This window comes from Pinus tabuliformis, chromosome Q, assembly GCF_031772625.1.
Source record: "Pinus tabuliformis cultivar Carrire ecotype Pingquan chromosome Q, CPIR1, whole genome shotgun sequence".
NCBI lineage: Eukaryota > Viridiplantae > Streptophyta > Pinopsida > Pinales > Pinaceae > Pinus > Pinus tabuliformis.
In genome coordinates this window covers 954,954,284-954,973,316 of record NC_142296.1, presented here as the reverse complement: position 1 = coordinate 954,973,316, position 19,033 = coordinate 954,954,284, and the positions used below count along the sequence as shown (strand labels likewise).

Here is a 19,033-nt window from a genome sequence, read left to right as displayed (position 1 = left end):
TCAAACTACAAATAAGGAGTCTGAAGATGAAAACCACTCATCAGCAAAATTGAGTTTCATCATTCAAGGTGTTCACAATCACAAGTGAATCAATGAGATCAAAATTAAGGAAAAAACTTAAACCACCTATTATTCTCGTTATTATATAGTTCTCAATCCCAAAGTCAAATGCAGACATTGACTATATGAAGAGTGAATTTGCCATGGGAATTATCAGTCTTCAGCACATTCATGAGGACATATTTTTTATTCTAGTATTCAAGGTTAGGTTGAGTTCATTTTCCAGAGTTTTCCAGAGTTACACTAGGAGTACCTTATTTAGTGCTTCAATTCAAAGATCTTCAGACATCAGTTCTATTTTTATGTAATGTTCCAAATGGAAAATTAACAGCAATATTAAGCAAAATATGTTGGATATTGGATAAACCAATGCTCCCCGTGTGTTTTGCAACATAGACTAACCGCCTCTCGTGGATCCTTATCTCTGGCAATGCGATCGTTGACTAACACCTACTGGTTTGTTCTAATGGAAATCGTGATTCCCAACAAGTGGTATCAGAGCATAAGTCACAAGTTCGATACACACCCGCTCATGTTGGGGGGGAGATTGTTGGACATTGGATAAACCAACACTCCCCGTGTGTTTTGCGACATGGACTAACTGCCTCTCGTGGATCCTTATCTCTGGCTATGTGATCATTGACTAACACCTGTGGGTTTTGGTCTAACAGCAATTGTGATTCCCAACAAAATACACATGCAACCTAGAAAAATTTAAACAACAATTAAACACCCACAAAATTGCACCAGAAGTTAGAACTGCTCCAAACTAAGCAATTTTATTATCAAAAGGAGAGCACAATGCATGGAATGTGTTCACCTAGGCTTGCCAAAGCAAGCTAAAGATTTCCAGGTGAGAAAAATGTTGCCCGAATGCAAAGGAAAGACTTCTTCCCAATGTACTCTGTTGGCCCTAGAATTTCTGCAACTGCTGGCTGGAAGAAACCCCTGTTTGAGCCTTGAAAAGTGCTCAAAAAATTCTGCCAAAGTAATTTTGGGCTCTCCACCACAAACCCAAAAAAACCCATAAAAGGTTTTGGCAAATTCTACTGACCACCCGGAACCCAAAATTTCAACTCTCTCCTCCCCACTGGATGCCAAATAATTTTGTTGTTTGGGGCACCAAAACTCCCCAAAAAATTCTGCAAAATTAGGATCCAACTCCTTGACCCCTGACCAACAAAAACCTAGAAATTTTTTGGGCTAATTCCGACCTCCCGAATTACCCAAAATTGGTGCTATTGTGTTTCCCACTGCCTCTATCTTCTACAAACTCTCCTTATTTCTTCTCAATCTACAAAAGGAATGATATGGGAAATTTTCCCAAATTTCGGGGAGAGGTTTCACATCAAATTCCAACACAAGATAGTTGAACCCAACTCCACAAAAACACTATCCAGTAACCCCTTGCACAGGCCCTTGGAAGATAAATTTGTTCCCCTCAATAGCAATCACCTCCAACTTCAAAAATTTGCATAAAGGCTAGACTCCCCCTTAAGCAACTCCACTTATTTTTTCCCAACAAAACAACCTTGGAAACTAGCTGAAATGAGTGGTATGATTTCCCTACTACGTTCTCCCTAGAGTACAAATTGGCTGAAGGAATCTGCTAAAATGTGCTATTATACTCCACAAACCCTTTCACCAAAGTAGCAATAGCTTTCCTCCCTAGAGTGGTGTTGACCACTACGTGTCAACGACCCATAGCAGTACACCCCCTTTTTTCACAAGAGGGATAGCGCCTGATCGATGTGTCTGTGCCATCCAGCTTTCATCATCACCCTGATTGTCATGTTATAATGTAAACCCATTCTGCATGTATATGATGTTAATAATCTCAGAAAATCTGTGTCATGTATGTAATTGCCTAGGTAAACCTATTTTTCTAGTGACAAACTACATTCCAGGAGGTTTTCTGTCTCACCGATCCATTCTTGGATGGTCGGCAGAGTTTTCCTTCAGCCTTACCCCAAAGCTGGAATGAATTTTGTCACCAAGATCTTAGACAAGTCCTAGTTTTATAGATCGAGTCTATGTGAAAGTGATTTGGGAATAATCCTAACTATTTGGTTAGATTATTTTATTACAAATTGTTTAGTCTGTTGGATTATGTTTGTATCGCAGAAATGGGTAGTCTGTGAGGGTCTATTTCAGATGGGTTTTCCCCCTTGTGATGTAAAAGATATGAAAATGATGATGTAAAGTGTCTTGAGGGTTGGAAAAATAATTTATCCCCTCATAGGTTAATTAATTAAATTTTCTGGTCAAAAATTTATTAAAATCCTAAGCCAGAAATTTAATTAATTATAGGTCCTAGGTAAATTTAAATTTTCCAAAGGCAAAATTCGTTGGTCCTTAAAATTCAAATTTTAAAAGGTCCCAGGACTAAGGTAAATTAATTATTTTGCTAAATTTTAAGCCTTTGGTCCATGGGGTTTATCTCAAAGTCAAATTTTTGAGGAAATTAACTCAAAAATTTTATTTTTGAGTTAATTAAATGCATTTAATTGAAAAAATAGAATTTCCTCAAGGATTTAAAATTTCGACGGATGAGATTAAAAGAAATTTTAATCCTCATCAACCATCGAGATTGCTTTGACGAGGATTACTCGAACTAGCCGTTGGAGGATTTATCTTTAAATAGGAGGTCATTCGTCAGTCAGTCTATCCGATCTTTGAATCATGTACTAAGCGCTCAAGTTGTCTTGTATACTTTTTTGAATTAATGCAAAAATCTTTGGGGTTTCAACGTGTTGTAGTGTTCTTCTTCATGAATTTATGGTAACATTGTTTTAATTTCTACTTAATATTAAATGAAAACTATCAATCAATAGCTCTCTTAGAATAATCTGAATACAAATATCTTATTTAGTTTGTTTGATCTAGGGTAACATTTTTAATTTTGATTGAAATAGCAGGTATATCTATTTCTTCAAATTTTATTGTTGTTCTATTTCTCTACTTGATTTATGGTTGATCTAACATTTGCAGAAGATCTCTCAGGTTCCCATTGAGCGTTTGGGGATAGTCCTCGGTTGGACCAGCCAACTCTCAACACATATTTTCTAAAGAGCTTACTTCATATAAGCCTCAGGATTTATCTAACAATAATCTTTTTTCTGCAGGGTGTTTTTGGGCTAGTACCTCTCTAAAATTTCAAAATCTTTTAAATATTTTGTAGAAATTTTGATAGATCTAGCTATTAAGAGCCTTAGATTATCAGATCTGGGAGCAGAGTTGGACTCATACTCCTCAGATCTAATAGATATGTAAATTATTTGTATAGATCTGTTATTTACTTGTGTAGATCTGAAATTTTGTAACATAATTTTGAATTTTAACACTTGGGTTTTTGGGATTTTCTCTATTTTTGTACATATTGGGTATTGGGTTTTTCTCTTTTCACTTGTGCAGAAATAGATCTGAGAAATTAGCCAAAAAAATCTTCAGATCTAAGCTAGCTCTAGACCCTGGAGGGCAAGATCTGGGCTCAAACACTGTTTCCAAGAATAGATCTGAGAAATCAGCGAAGTAAATCTTCAGATCTGAGCTAGATCTAGACCCTGGAGGGCAAGATCTGGATTCAAAGATTGTTTGCAGGAATAGATCTGAGAAATCAGCCAAGTAAATCTTCAGATCTAAGATTTTTTCAAGCAGATCTGGAAGTGTTGAGACAGATCTAGGCCCTGGAGGGCAATATCTTATCCCAAACTTTTTTACAAGGCCAGCCATTAAAGATTTTGCAATAAATCTGAAGATCTGAAGCAAAATACTTTTTTTTAGAACAAGGATTTCAAGTTTTCGAGCTCCTAAGCCCAGATTTGCCTTTTCCTAGCCCAACGCTAGTTCTATTGGGCCTAGTGCTACCTCTCATTGGCCCTATATTCCCCTTGCTCCATTTCTGATTTGAATATTTGATTTTCTGAAGCTAATCATTGGTGGGTTTTGCAGAAAATTTGATAAAAATTTGTGTTTCAGATATTGAAATTTTTTTGGCAATTTGGGCAAGTGATCTTCAAGGCCTAGGACCTAAGGGTTTGATCTCTAAACCATATTTTTCCTCACTATTCGCTGCAACAGTCAAATACCTTTCTAATAGTCGTGAAAAACACATCTAAGTGGTTTGAAATTAACTTTAAAAATTGCTAAATACATTAATAAGTCATTTATGTTTGATGTATATCAAAAATTTGGCCTAAATCTACATTTTGGTGACTGTTATCTCTGAATAATTCTGTTTCTGAAGTATGAAATATAACAGTGGAAAAATTTCATGTGGGTTAGCCTAAAATCGGTTCCTGAGTTGTCTAATACATTAAGGAATTAATTTATTGAGTTGGGCATTCATCATTAGGCTTATTTCATGTTTTAATTACTGGTTGTAATAAGTATATCAGATCTGATATAATTCCGAAAATCACATCACAAGAAGCTGAAATTTTTTTATAATTCATGTAGGCAAGTTCAAAAAATTTCGGTAAATTTTTGGCATAAAGATATCATTGATAGCTTATTGTTTTCATTGTCATATTGTTGCTGTCATAAAGTTTTTCTTACTGTTGTCCTAAAAATTAATTTCTGAAAATTAAGTACTCTGTCATGGAATTGTGATAAAATACATATCGTTTGTTTCATAAACTGAGTATTTTTTGAGCATTTGTTGATATTAGTTGCAAAAATATTTTCGTTCTCTTTGAGCTATAACTGTATCAGAAAAATTTGAAATAAGCTTGTGTTCTAATTGTAATATCTTCAGGGGTTTAATTTTGAGTCTTCATTTAATAAAGCAAACATTTCATTTGGGTAATTGAGGGCTTTTGCAGCATAAGTGTTTTCTCATTCTCGAGCCCAACTTCATCTCATCTTCTGGTGCATTTGCATATAAGTTAACTTTGCATAGATAAAATTTACTTCCAAGCATAAGCTTGGTCGATAGATAGATAGATCTCCATTCGTCTTTTCTTGAGAAGCATGTTTTAATAATACTTAAAACGGTGACCTTGCAGTCGTCAGAGCCACAGTTCTCTACGGTGTCGTAGACACCAGGTATGTTAGAATTTCAGAAGAGGTATCCTTAATCACACCTTATTGTGCTTCTCCTAATCTTCTCTCTACCTGTTACTACGAAATCAAGCTCAACACATAAAGGATTGAAGAGTTCACATTTAAATAGGCATTTAACTAAAATTAACCAAGATTCTTGCATCTCACATTAGTTTTAAGCTCTGCATTTCATATAAAATAGTCATTCATCTAAGCAGCAGTTGTTAATCGATTACTTGGTCTTAATTTCCCTAGCAAAATCGTTGACTCCATAAGGCACTAGTATCAATCAGCTTAAACGGAGAGATTGGGGATCAGGGTTACAACCCCCGATCTGAACCGTTGTCGCGGTGCCTAGACATTATGTGCGACAACAAGTGGCATTTGAAGTCCACAGAAAGAAGCATGAATTCTCCCATTGGATAATTTTGTGCTAAGCAACACTTGTGACCCAACTAAATAGCTTGAGCAACAAAAGAAATAGATGAGTGAACAAAAGACCCCAATAGCTTCTATACTCCTATTTATAAATAAAAAAAATCTTGCTTCCTCATGTGGGTCTCTCCATCCAATATTTCGACCTCCTACCCTTAGCAATTTGATTTTCTCTCCAAGTGGTGCGTATTTTTTGTAGGTGTGGCCCTCACATTCCACTAGCAAAATAATTTTCTATTTCCGCTAAGTCTCATACGCCAAAAATGTCTCCAATGCTCAAGTTACAAATTTGTACTATGCTTAGCACCTCCCTAATAAAATCCATTAACTTCCTCAGATGAAAAATCAAAATTGGGTACATTACAGTCCTCCCCACCAAAAATTGCATGTTCTCAACCAATGCCTGAACAAGTGCCCTGTCTGATGGTGAATCCCCACTATCATTGCAAACTTCACCAGGGTCCCAAATGTGCCATTGGATGGTCCCTGAACTTTGTATTGCCCTATAGTGAAGGAGTCCCTCGATACCAAGATCCCAAGCCAACCTGATCAACGTGAAGCACTCCTTGCTCCACTCACACTCCTACCAATTATAGGTGTTAAAGGCCCTCCGTCTATCGCCAATAAGTAGAACATCTCAATGATGTAAAACTCTGTCCAAATCCTCATGAAGCTTCCCTACCAAGTACTCCATCACATGCACTCTGATTGTGGGCCCCCGAAGATACAACCCATGCCCTATGCGAATCCCTCTGCAAATCCCCAAGCGTTGTAGGAACTTATAGGGTAAATTCCTTAGATAGAACAACAAAGGACACCGCTCACAAACAAATCACAGATCGGTACACTAGTATTCTAGACGTGGTTAAAACCCTCAAAGAGGGAAACAGTCCACGACCTGAGCCAACGCGGCCACTTCAGGCAATTTATTAATGTAAAAGAAAGAAAAATTACATAAGCTTCTCTCATGAATGGTCACCTTACAAATGACCCTCCATGCTCTTTAAATAGAGATCATGGACCAATCGAGTGTTAAGCCACGGATCAAGTGTCAGTAATACTGAGGAGAGAATGAATTGTCGGATCACTTCATGTCTAGAACATATCGTGACCGTTGGATTGTAAGTTACAAAAAGTACATAGTAAAGAAACACACTTTACCTAACTATACACTAGACCAAGTTATACTTAACTATTTCCTATGTGTCGGAATATCCTAACATCCCCCCTTGAGAACAACTTGGGATAGGATTGAAGGATGTACAAAGATGACACAATAGGAAAATGAAGGAGGCATTAGATCCTATCCCCTCTTAGTGACAACTTCCTGAACTCCAACCATAAATCAAAGTTTAGTAAACTTCGCCTCTGTGACAACCTTTGTAAAGATGTTTGCAACTTGATCATCAGTTGAGCAATATTGCACTTTAAGAACATGGTCATGAATGAGTTTTCTGATGAAGTGCATGTGTAGTTCAATGTGTTTGTTGCGCTGATGTTGGACTGGACCTTTGCATAGTTGAATAGCACTTTGATTATCACACCAAAGTGTAGTCGGATGTTGCTGTTGAAAACCAAACTCTGATAGGATCTGACGAAACCACATGGCTTCCTTACTAGCTTCTAAGGTGCCACGATACTCTGCTTTTGCTGAAGAAACAAAAATAGCACTTTATTTCTTGCAAGCCCATGTAATAGGTCCAGAACCAAGAGTGAAGACATAACCTGCAATAGACTCCTAATCATCAGGCTCACCAGCCCAATCAGAATCAATGAAACCAACCAATAGAGGATATGCTTCTGCACTGTAATGAATCCCAAACTAAACTATACCTCAAACATAACGAAGTATTCTTTTAGTTGCTTTCCAATGAATTTCATGTGGGTTTTGCATAAACCGAGCAATAAGGCCAACATCAAAGGAAAGGTCAGGATGGTTATGGGTCAGATACAAAAAGCTTCCAACAAGCTGACAGTATAAGGTAGCATCAACTTCAGGGGAAGTACAAGTGACTGAAAGTTTGGCTCCACATTGAAAGGGAAAAGGGGTTGTCTTACAGTCTTCCATGTGAAAGTGGCGTAGAAGATCACAGGCATACTTGGACTGGGAAAGGGAAATACCTTTTTGGATTGCAAGACTTGAAGACCAAGAAAATAATGCAAGTGTCTTAAGTCTGTCATTTCAAACTGCTTTTTTAGGCTAGACTTCACATGGTTTATAAGGTTGGGATCACTACCAGTAAGGATAAGATGATCAACATAAAGAACAAGAATGATAAGAGACTTAACCACTTTCTTGGTGTAGACAGTATTGTCAGAATGACACCTAAAAAAGCCAGTATCTAAAAGAAAGCTATCAATTTTGGCATACCAAGCCCGAGGGGTTTGCTTGAGACCATAAAGGGATTTCTTAAGCCGACATACAAGGCCAAGAGGTTGTTCCATATGGATTTCTTCATGCAAGTCCCCATGCAAGAAGGCCGATTTAACATCCATCTGATGGACTTCCCATTTGAAAGAGGCAACAAAGGAAAGAAAAAGGCGGATAGAATTCATTTTGGTAATAGGGGAGAAGGTTTCAGTATAGTCAATGCCTTCAACTTGTGAAAAACCCTTAATAACAAGACGAGCTTTATGTTTATCAACTTTTCCATCTGTTCCAAACTTGGTTCTATAAACCCATTCGCATCTAATAAGTTTTCGTCCCTTTGGAAGAGGAACAAGGTCCCATGTATCATTTGCCAATAGTGAACGATATTTTTCATTCATAGCTACATCCCAATCTGGATGGCCTAAAGCTTCTACAATGGTGTCAAGATCATAATTTGCTGAAGCTTGAGCCAGTAAAGAAGAGGCTCTATCGAACTGAGAATGTGTACGACGCTGATCTGTAGGATCACCTGCAAGAGCACCTACTGCATCACGAGTAGCATGGACTCATTTTGGAAGCTGAGGAGCTGAAGGAGGATCCCGAGAAGGTGGGGGAAGATTGTCATCCTCGTTGTCATCATCTGAAGAAGAAATATTTTCAGAAGTAGAAGGGATAGAGAGAGGTGGCACATCCGTCGAACTAAGCTCGTAGGCCGATATATTTTCAGCAAACTTTACATCTCTTCTAATGATAATATTTTTGAATTTAGGTTGAAGAAGTCTATATCCTTTGACATCTTCAGAATATCCAACAAAAATACATTTTTCACTCTTAGGTTCTAAGGATTTATGTTTCTCATCTAGAATATGGGCCCATGCTTCACTTCCAAAAACACGAAAGTGACTTACATCTAGTTTAATTGAGCTCTATACTTCTTCTGGAGTGATATTCTTTAAAACCTTAGTAGGAGTGTGATTTACTATGTAATTTGCACAGTTAATTGCTTCTGCCCAAAATTTAAGACTAAGTCCTTTAGATTGAAGCATACAATTAGCGATTTCTTTTAAGGTGTGATTCTTCCTTTCAACAACACCATTTTGTTGTGGAGTATATGGAATAGTATGTTGCAACTGAATTCCATGCTCAGTGCAAAAGTTGATGAATTTTTTATTAACATATTCTCGGCCATTATCATATCTTAGCTTAAGAATTTCATGTCCAAATTGTTTCTCAACAAAGGCCTTAAAGGTCAAGAATACCCAAGTGCGTCTGGAGAAATCATCAATGAAAGTTAAGAAATACTTGTAGCCAGAGACTGAAACAACTGGAAGTGGACCACATAAATCACTATGCACAAGTTGTAAAGGGGTTGAGGCGTGCCAAGAGGCACGTTTTGCAAAACTATCCTGATGATGTTTTCTGAGTACACATTTGGAACAAACACCATCTCTGCAAGATACCATAGGAAGACTTGTCACCATATTTAATTTTACATGGATTTTGAAGGAAGTGATAGTTTAAGTGACCAAATCGCTCATGCCAAAGTTTGTTCACTTCATCATTATGAGCAACAAATATCGAGGGAAGAGTTGATGACCGGAAGTTGTTAAACTTATACAACCTTGTAGAATCATTAACAATGCCAGTATCTAAAATCTATCTAGGATCTCTTAGGTCCTTAATTACAACATCATGAGGTGAAAATTCAACGATTTTACCTTCACCTGAATGAGTTATCTGATATACAAATAGAAGGTTGCAGGATAAGGTAGAAACATATAATACATCATTAAATTGACCATTGTCTAGATGAATAGTTCCAGTCCCTACAACAGTAAGAGATCTATCATCGCCAACATATATATTTTTGGTGTTACAATCATTTAAAGAAGAAAACGTGGCTTTGTTTTTGACCATGTGATAAGAAGCTCCAGAATCAATGAGCCACTCATGAGAATAACAAGAAGAAGATACATTTAGTGCATAACCAGACCGAGATGCTTGATAACCACATGTAGAAAGTGCTACTCCTGAATATGAAGTTGAAGTTAAAGAGTGCTCCAAATGGGTGTTATGCTTCTTCATTGTTGTTTCCAAAGCTTCCATCTTCTTAAAGCATTTGAATTCTAAGTGGCCATCACGATTACAAAAGTTGCAATGTCTATCAGCCTTCTTCCCTTTGTTTTTATTTGCCCTATCATTTTGTTGAATTGATTTTTCATTTTGAGACTGAAATTGCTTAGGACCCTTGTTTGGTTTAGGGCCATTCTTTTTAGGACGCTGCTTCTTAGGATTCTTTGAATTTGGTTGTTGCTGGGCTGCTAAGGCTTTCTTAGAAAGTTTCCAGTATTAAGAAGACCAAGATGTACGAGTTTTTCTTGTTCTCTTATTAAATAATCCCAAAAGGCATCAAAAGAGGGGGACTTGTAGGCTTGTCCTTGAAAAATAAAGGCTTCTCTAGTAGAATGGAAGGTGGAAACAAACACAGAATAGGCTAGTCCTAACTTAGTAAGAATAAAATAGATAAGGCTACCATCTTCTTTCTTAACCTTAACACCTTAGAAGAGAAGTCTAAGGGTCTTAAACTTGGACAAAAAATCTTCAATGGAAGAAAAATTATTAAGGTCCAACATAAGCAACTTATTTTTGAGTTAATAGGCTCTAATTTCATTTTTAATTCGAAAAACTTTATTGAGTTGTTTCATTGCTTCATCAGGGGTATCAAGTTCTGTGATATGGAATCTAAGATCTAAAGAAATAGATGTTGAATTTTATGTTTATCCGTTAGAAAATTAATATGTATTATGTTGGTTTATTTCTTCTACTTGTTTAAAGTCGAACAAGTTATTTAATACATTTAAATATCGGAATAAACACAATACAGTCACATCTACAGATCAACAACTGAAAGAAAACAAGGACATAAGTGACACCATTATTTTTGGACAAATGTCCCCGAAAAAACCCAATGCGAGAAAACCAGTGCAACTATTCAGAGGGTTCTATTATTATGCAGTCTTTCTGAGTACAACAGGGTGCCTAACCAGCTCACCCGACAGAGAAAAGTACACGGTAGCAATACCTCTATATTCGAAACAGGTATTCAGAAAACCTACCCACGAAACCTTCTCCAGCACAACTGATGCTCAGCGCTGGCCCTTCTGGCCACTGCATCAACCCTCTGTTGACCGGTGTCAACCCCAGGACCCTCTGCGTCAACCCTCTGAGGCACTGCGTAACCTTTGGGACCCTTTGCGTCACTCCCTCTGCCCTCTGCGTGGATGACGCAGTCTCTCTGGGCTTTGCGCTGCCTCTACTGGTCTCTGCATAGCCTAGGCTAGTTGTTGCTCTCGCTCTCTCTGCTTCTGCATTGGTCTCTCAGTATCGTCTCTGCCTCTCTGCCTCATACTCACTACCCCTCGTTGTTGATCACTGATTCAACTTTGCTTTGCAACCTCGCTCTAGCAAAATGAATGACTGATCACTCTGGTGTGTTCTCCAACTAACCCTGAAGCCTCCTCTTATACTTTTCTCGTTGGTCCTTCAACGGCCGAGATTAAATCTCTAATCAACGGCTAAGATTAGATTTGGCTTGATCCATGTCTTTTAGAACATTCTAACCCAGTTTTATATTAATACCCATTAATATTTTATTTTTCCTAAGTTTAGACTTACGAACTCCATTAAAAATATTAATTATTTTAATATCTCCCAAACTGGTTAGAATCTGCCCAAACCCTTTTTAGGTCTTGGAAATCTCATGTGTTTTATCCCCTCGACCAATTTTCTTGGCTAGAGCACATCCAATGCTACACCAAATCAACACTCCCTCTTAGTGAGGACTATGCTCTACTAATACTCCTCACTGAATATCACACTGATGATTTGGCACCAATACCTGTGCTAATGCTAGGCATCCCTGCCCAACATCCTCTGCGCTGCTGCATCCTGTACTGCTGCCCATGGCCCTGCCACTACCACTATTGTATCCGTATGACAGCTCCCTCTGCATCCGTGTTGTTGCTGGTCCATACTCCCAACACTGAATTTGCATTGCATCCCCCTCTCATCATGCTGCATCGTGCTACTGCATACTGCTACTACACTGCAACTTAGTTATTGAGAAGTAAGTAACTGATCCACCCAACTTCTGACATCCATGTCAGGCTAGAAACACTCCCGATGCTGAAGCTCCCTCTGTCGCTGACAAGTGCTCCCTCTACTGACCTCTGCATTGCTACAACAAGTCCCTGCATCTTGCACTGTTGCACACCTCCCTGTACCATCCTACCCTGGTGCAACACTCTCGTGCCTCTCGCACTGTTTCAGCCTGCTAGCCTCGCGCTGCCCGGGGATTCCTACACTGTTACACTCTCTGTGCTTCATCCACATCCATCTCTACCCACATCTGCCAGTCTTGCTACTCCTCTTCGGGGCTCCCGTAACCAGGTATAATCTAGGAGGTTGGGTACCTCAAGGATCCTGCCCCTTATCGCCTGTAATCCTCCTGACTACATGTTGATGTCTCCCTACTTCTTCTCAAGTGGCACATGAGCACTCATGACACAATTGTCATCTTCCTCGACTTCTTTCTCCACCTTTGCTGGCACTGCCTTCAAGTCAAAAGCCTCTCCCTTACTCTTCTTCCTTGGACATTGATTCGCATAGTGACCCAATTCCCCGCAATGGAAGCACTTGCCCTTTGAGAGGTCCTTCTTCTTCCTCTTCTCCTACTTTCCCACAAATGCTAGAGCCGCATCCTCTTCCTCTTCCTTCTTGATCCTGACTCGTTTGCTACTACCTCCCACCTTGGTTAGCCATCTAATCTCTTCTTGATGAAGAGCCGCCCACAGTTCTTCCCAATCTGGAAGACTCGCCCTGCCCAATATGCTCTAGACAAATGTCTCCCACTCCTCAGAGACTGCGTTAAGTGTGGTCCTCACCATCAACTCCTGATCTGGCGTGGCCCCTATGGAAGTCAGTTGGTCACAGATCTCCTTCAACCGACAGAGGAAGAGATCTATCTGCTCTCCCTTCTGCATTTGGTATGACCTTACCAGATTATCCAGGAGCATATTCTTTTGCACGAAAGTATGTTGGTACAATCTCTTCAAAGTTTCACACATCTCCTTTGTTGTATCCTTCTCGGCAATATGTTGGACCACATGATCCTTGACCCCGTCAAGGATAATGCACTTTGCCTTAGCCATTGCCTCCTCGTACCTTTCATTAGATACTGGGTCAACTTGGATAACCATTACTATCAAGACAAAGCCCTTGATGCGATGTCTATCTAAAATGGACAAGACCCTGGCCTTCCAGACCACAAAGTTGGACGCTCCGTCCAGCCTATCCTAATCTCTCAGACCATTCACAACCATCTCGCTGCTCTTCTGTCGACTCCCCCGAGTCTCTCTACTTCCCTCCTAGAAGTCCTATGTTCGACTCCTGCTGAGTCTCCCTACTTCCCATCTGGAAGTTCTCTATTCGACTCCTATTGAGTCTCTCTACTTCCCGTCTCCAAGTTCTCTTCTGGATTGCCTCTGAGTCCCGATTTCCCTCCTGGAAATCCTTCTGCCAACATCAAGTTGCCCCACTCCGATCGTTTGTGCAACTACAACACTGATCCGGATTCCTTGGCTAGAAATCCGCCTCGGCAGCAACTTCCTCCACCTTGGTCTTGCCCTGTTAGGTACTGTTCTAACCATAGTACCCCACCAACCTCGCTTCGCAAACTACCCACAACCTCTTATGCCCCAGCAACTGAAGGATTAAGCCACTTGGCTCTGCACAATCCCGACGCTCGCAAATCAACTCCCTCAGCCAACTGCGTCAGCCCTTCTAGCCTCTGCGTGAGCTTGATTCTACCTCCCTCAACCTCTGCGTTGGCCTCTCTCTGGCCCAGACTGATGACGTAGTCCCTCTGCGTCACTCCTTCCTCTGTCGCCTTCTGCAAGGATCAGCTCTGTCACTTGGGACAGCTGAATCTGCTGCAAATACTATGCTCGGCTGATGCCTTCAATTTTCCTATGATGTGCAACTTGCCTCTGATACCATGTTGAATTTTCTAAGTCTATCTGTTAGAAAATTAATCTGTATTATTCTAGTTTATTTCTTCTACTTGTTTAAATTCCAACAAGTTATTTAATACATTTAAATATCGAAATAAACACAATACAGTCACAACATCTACAGATCAACCACTGAAAGAAAACAAGCACACAAGTGACACCGTTATTTCTGGACAAATGTCCCTTGAAAAACCCAATGTGGCAAAACTAGTGTAGCTATTCAGAGTGTTATATTATTTTGCAGTCTTTCTGAGTACAACAAAGTGCCTAACCAGCTCACCCGACAGAGAAAAGTACACGGTAGCAATACCTCTATATTTGAAAATAGGTATCAGAAAACCAGTCCCATGAAACCCTCTTTGGCACAATTAAAACTCAGCACTGGCACTTCTGGCCACTGCGTTAGCCCTTTGCTGACCTATGTCAGCCCCAGGACCCTCTGCGTCAACCCTATGAGGCACTGCGCAACCTCTGGGACCCTCTGTGTCACTCCCTCTACCCTCTACGTGGATGACGCAGTCTCTCTAGACTTTGCGTTGCCTCTATTGGTCTCTGCATAGCCTGGACTAACTGCTGCTCTCACTCTCTCTGCTTCTGCGCTGGTCTCTCATTATCGTCTCTGGCTCGTACTCACTGCCCCTCACTGTTGATCATTGATTCAACTTTTCTTAGCAACCCCGCTCTAACAAAATGAATGACTAATCACTCTGGTGTGTTCTCCAACTAACCCTGAAGCCTCCTCTTATACTTTTCTCGTTGGTTGTTCATTAGCCAAGATTAAATCTCTAATAAACGGCTATGATTAGATTTGGCTTTATCCATGTCTTTTGGAACATTCTAACCCAATTTTATATTAATATCCATTAATATTTTATTTTTCCTAAGTTTACACTTAGGAACTCCCCTAAAAATATTAATTATTTTAATATCTCCCAAACCGGTTAGAATATGCCCAAACCCTTATTGGGTTTTGGAGATCTCATGTGTTTTAACCTCTCCACCAATTTTCTTGGCTAGAGCACATCCGATGCTACCCCAAATCAACAATAGACATCCCTATCAACCCACATGCTTGATCTTGCTTATTTTCCCATTTGGCTAGCTTATCATCATTTTTAGTTTTAGATTCATGGCGTGAAGCTATTCTATAAATACCTTTACTTCTAAATAAATCCACAATGTAGGATAACCATTGGAAGTAGTTGGTGCTATCAAGAATAACTAAGTATGGACTTCCCATTTAAAAAATAATTGAAACTGAAAATGTTGAAACTAAGTGTTCTAATGGAAAGATCTCGAAAAATTAGGCCGACTAAAAAAAAACCGACTCTAAAAATGGCTTCCGAATGAAGAAGTTATGGCTTTTCGAAGAAAAGTTGTTGAAGATGTCGACGAACTACGTAAATGTTGGGAAGTGAATGATAATGTTATATTTAAAAAAAAAATCCCCCCCTTTCCAAACTTAATCTAACTAGCTCACTTTTAAAAAAAAATTACTTTATGTGACCCACTTTTATAAATAAGTGAAAGTAACTTTTACAATGGTACTTTATGAACTACCCACTAAATTGTAACTTAAATAAAAAATAAAATGACTTCAGAGTTATAAATGACTCACTTTTTATAATGGGTGAAAACACTTTACATAAAGTAACTTTAAAACATAAGTTACATGTGCTTTTTAAAAAAGTAACTAAACAAAAAGAAAGACTTGAACCCAAGATCTCTATTCTCATAAACTTTGGACCAAGTGAACTAGTTTAAAAAGTTAATCATTTTTGGAAAGGAGAAAGGGGTTTTTTTTTTTGCTCACTAAAGCGTTGGAGTGCGTGCTTATTTGAAAAACCTATTTTTGCCTACAAAACAAAAAAAACCACACAACCCAAAATGAACATGCAAAAGAAATCCAAGCCTTACGACTTAAAGTTAGATTTGGCCAGAAACTAAATATTTTCCTCAATGTTTTTTATTTTTTGAGATCACACTAAGGCGCAACGGAAAAGAGCATACGCATGAGAAAAACCCTTTCTTTCTGTTTCTGGTTTGCCTAAATCGCACAGAGTCGCAGGGCAAAGAGCATACACAGAAATGAAATGTATAGATCTGGTAATAAAAGAAAATATATATATAGAGGACTATAAACCAAAATAAACAGAGAGATAAATAACTGTAACTGCAAATAAAGACTGTATACCTCCAGATCTTAAAAACGACATAGCTAGGGCTACCGGAAACCTTCTTATGTGAAATGAAAGGAGTTTCTCACTAGAATAGATGCTCCTAACGCAATAGAACAATCATCTCAGCCCGAAACCAGTTAGAAACAATAGATATAGGAAACGATAGTCGGATGCAGTTGTACCGGCTTCGGATTTGGATCATCAACAGATGTGGCCCTCGAATAGCTCTGATGCCATGTAGAAATTTATAGGGTAAGTTCCTTAGATAAAACACCAAAGGACACCGCTCACAAACAGATCACAGATCGGTACACCAATATTCTTGACGTGGTTAAAACCTTCAAAGAGGGAAACAATCCACAGTCTGAGCCAACATGGCCACTTACGGCAATTTATTAATGTAAAAGAAAGTAAATTTACATACGCTTCTCTCATGAATGGTCATCTTACAAATGACCCTCCATGCTCTTTAAATAAAGATCATGGACCAATCGGGTGTTAAGCCACGGATCAAGTGTCGGTAACACCGAGAGAATGAACCGCCGGATCACTTCATGTCTGGAACATATCGTAACCGTCAGATTGTAAGTTACAAAAAGTACATAGTAAAGAAACACACTTTACCTAACTATACACTAGACCTAGTTATACTTAACTATTTCCTATGTGTCGGAGTATCCTAACGTGTGTCAGCCCAAAAGCGAACTATATCACTCTCTGCCATGATTTCGCTCATCATGAGACAAAGTGATCTATCAATCCACTGAATCCATGCATCCCATAGCCAGTCCTACCGCGGCATAACTTTGACAACTACTGGAATCCCTCTAGGCCTCATCTCTAGTCCCTGAATGCCACCAATATATAGGCTCCATATATCATGAACTAATCTGAGGCATCTCATCCATGGGTGGCACCTCCTCAACAGATGGCTCTATCGGTGTAGGCTCTATCCTCTCCACCAAGGTGTCAACTGGGATATCAAAGAGGTCTCTAACAATGGTGACTCATGTGCCCCACTAGGTATATCGATGTGCTCCTCACCATCCTGTGGGCTCTCAACATCATTGTCAGTCTCCTCCTCAGGCTCCTGATATCTAAAGCTAGGTCTTCACCAACAAAAGTGCCCCCTGGACTCACCCTCTAACTATCCCTGTCCTACCTGCTCCTTTCGAGGAGAACTGGTGTCCTAAGAAAGTCGACTTACCCCACATGGTGTAGATGGTTACACTCCCACAGTCTATGTACCTCTAGTCTCCAACTAAAATTTCTACAATTGTTGGTTGGAAGAAACCTTTGTTTGAGCCTCGAAAAGTGCTCAGAAAATTCTACAACATCAATCTTGGGATCTCCACCACAAACCCAGAACAAATCAGAAAGGGTTTTGGCAAATTCTACCAACCAACCGAAAACCAAAATTTCAGCTCACTCCTCCCCACTGGCTACCAAATAATTCTATTGTTTGGGGTGCCAAAACTCCCCCAAAAATTCTGCAAAATTAGGATCCAACTCCTTGATCCTTGACTGACAAAACCCAAAAAAAAATTGGGCTAATTCTAACATCCCGGAATTACCCAAAATTGGTGCTACACCCTCCTTGGCAGAAACTGCGTCCCCCAGTGGCTCTATCTACTGCAAACTCTCCTTATTTCTCCTCAATCTGCAAAAGGAATGATATAGGAAATTTTCTTGAATGTAGGGGAGAGGTTTCACATCAAATTCTGACACAATATAGTTGAACCCAACTCCACAAAAATGTTATCCTGTGACCCCCTGTACAGGCCCTTGGAAGATAAATTTGTTCCCCTCAATAGTGGTCACCTCCAGCTCCAAAAGTTTCCGTAAAGGCTAGACTCCCCCTCAAGCAACTCCACTAATTTTCTCCCAACAAAACACCCACGAAAACTAGCTAAAATGAGTGGTACAATTTCCCTATTGCGTCCTCCCTAGAGTACAAATTCGCTGAAAGAATCTGCTGAAATGTGCTACAATACTCCTCAAACCCTCTCACCAAATTAGCAATAGCCTGCCTCCCTAGAGTGGCACTCGAAGTCCACCGAAAGAAGGGTGAGTTCTCCCATTAGAGAATTTTGTGCTAAGCAGCACTTGTGACCCAGCTAAACAACTTGAGCAACAAAGGAAATAGATGAGTGAACAAAAGACCCCAATAGCTTATATGCTCCTTCTATTTATAACTTTTTTTTCTTGCCTTCTCATGTGCATCCCTCCATCCAATATTTCGACCTCCTTCCCTTAGAAATTCGTTTTTCTCTCCAAGTGGTGTGTATTTCTTGTAGGTGTGACCCCCACATTCCACTAGCAAAATAAATTTTTATTTCTCCTAAGTCCCATACGCCAAAAATGTCTCCAATGCTCAAGTTACAAAATTGTTCTATGCTTAGCAACTCCCTAATAAACTCCATTAACTCCCTCAGATGAAAAATCAAAATTGGGGACATTAAACTTTAGCAAGTCTCATATGCATGCATGTAACATGCAATATTTGGCATGTGGTTGGGAAGTATGAAGCTTCAAAAGGGTATTTTCAGAATTTTTGATGGGTCGTTTTAGGTAACTTTGTATGTTTAAGAAGTTCATCTATTCAAGAGGGTATCACAATTTTGAGTACCCATTTGAGAGTATTTTAAACAGTGGTTTCTTATTTTTGAGATTGCTATTTTGGGAAACTTTCCAGTTTTAGAAAGTTTATATTCTTGGAAACAAATCACATTTACAAATACTCATCTGGAGAAATGCATATGCTTCAGTGTTGGTGACAACTAGAAAAATTGCAAAATTAGGGCAAATGTAGGTCAAAATTAAAGTTTATGCTTGTTGGAATTGTTTTAGATGAAATGAGGGGGGGTGAGTCC

At 39.3% G+C, this 19,033-nt stretch overlaps 1 protein-coding gene across 1 annotated transcript in view; it reads right to left on the bottom strand.

The window, feature by feature from the left end:
• The window catches only part of LOC149222652 (uncharacterized), a 404,075-nt gene that overhangs the window by 282,405 nt on the left and 102,637 nt on the right, over positions 1-19,033 (bottom strand). The gene's annotated exons all lie outside the window — the stretch shown is intronic.